Consider the following 1,745-nt stretch of genomic DNA (forward strand, 5'->3'; position numbering starts at 1 on the left):
TAAATACTGTTCAGTTTCTTGCACAGACCGATCGTTTTGTGTCTTTACACATCAATGTATCGTCACGAGCCGCAGGGTTTAATTTGGTTTTGTTTGTGTATGTTTTTTTTACTCTCAAAGCCCGTGATTCCCATTCACCTCCATTATAAGACTGACAGACTGCAACTGTTTGTGTTAAAAATCTTCGTTTGTGTTCGGCTGAAGAAACAAAGTCACCTACATCTTGGATGCCCTGGGGGTAAGCAGATAAACATCACATTTTCATTTTTGGGTGAACTATCCCTTTAATATTTTTGTGGAATTTTTAAGCGTTGTTTAATGCATAGAAAAAGAACAGAATTAATTTGAAATCGATTTTTTTTTTCTGACAATTTAAGTCATCCTTTCCTTTCACTAACAGCAAGAGATATTTGTTTCAAAAAAGGATTCAGCCCAACACATAAAAATCAGTTAAATGATGAAGTTATGTCAGAATCCGATAATGTCATGTGTAGTATAAGAACGGGGGACTTGGTCAGGAAGTGTATGCTGATAATTCGTTCTCCTGTGCTCTCTCAGTCTCAGGACACACTGGGCAAAAAAAGCGTGAAGATTTCATCAGTGTCTCCCCACACAACGATGTCAGAATCCCACCCTGACTCTGAAACTTATCAATTTACATAAGCACCACTGTGAGTCTTCTTGTGTGTGTGTATGTGTGTGTTTGACAGGGGTTGCTGTGCTCCACTGGAGCAGGAGATTTCTCTTGATGAACTCCTCTTTCCTCAGAGCTCTGCTGAGGGGAAGAGATGACAACCTGCACACAGCCTTCAAATCGCAGATGCAGGTACTTAAAAACACCTCACTGCTGGCTCACTCTCTCAAATTTGTAAGTTAGGTTCCTGATTTGACAATCTGAATATGTATATAAATGCACAGTAAATGTGTGATTAGATAAATGTACAGTCAGCCAACTGTAAACAGGCATGACATATTGACTGGAATTAAACATGTCCCCTATTTTTACATTTAGATTATATTTGCTGTCATCTAATGCTGACTTAATCTTAAAAAAACACTAATAATTTCATAACATTGTTAACTGTAATATTTAGCAAATCTAAAAAAAGAATATCCATTTTATAGTGTACATTATAAATGTTGTGATGTCTAAATTCACTTGTAGAATTTAAAATAACAGAAAAAAAAAATTAGGGATGCTCCGATCCGCCTTTTTCGCCTCCGATACCGATTCTGATACTTATGAGCGCGAAGCGCTTACAATGTGCGCATCCGGTGTGCAGAATAATGCGCTTGAAGCAACACGGCGTCCATGTTGCTTCAAGTGCATCATTCTGCACACCGGATGCGCACATTGTAAGGGCTTCGTGTTAAAAACTGCAAAGCACAAAGGGATACGCCCGTGTTTTGTTCTCACAGACACCCAGTAGCAAGTAACAGCTTATCTTCTTGCCGGAGTTTAATGTTGTTTTAAGAAAATAAGAAAGTCCTTTTTGCAAAATCATAGACATGTATTTACAAATCAAGTATAATGGGAACACTTGAGAAAAATGGCAATATCGGCAATATGAATATCGGATCAGCGCATCCCTAAACATTTATTTTTATTTTATTTTGAAAAAAATAAGATAATTTTAATATTGGCCATTTATCGGTTATCAGACACAACACGAAAATAATTATCAGCATTAGTAAGAATTTTAATATTGGTGTTTTCTCTAAATTAATCTTTTACTTATCTTTTA

General features: G+C 36.5%; 1 protein-coding gene across 2 annotated transcripts in view; it reads right to left on the reverse strand.

The window, feature by feature from the left end:
- Nucleotides 1–1,745, reverse strand: part of LOC107656641 (probable phospholipid-transporting ATPase IIB) — a 53,843-nt gene that overhangs the window by 23,265 nt on the left and 28,833 nt on the right. The gene's annotated exons all lie outside the window — the stretch shown is intronic.

Source organism: Sinocyclocheilus anshuiensis, unplaced genomic scaffold, assembly GCF_001515605.1.
Source record: "Sinocyclocheilus anshuiensis isolate Anshui unplaced genomic scaffold, SAMN03320099.WGS_v1.1 scaffold1393, whole genome shotgun sequence".
NCBI classification, from domain to species: Eukaryota; Metazoa; Chordata; class Actinopteri; order Cypriniformes; family Cyprinidae; genus Sinocyclocheilus; species Sinocyclocheilus anshuiensis.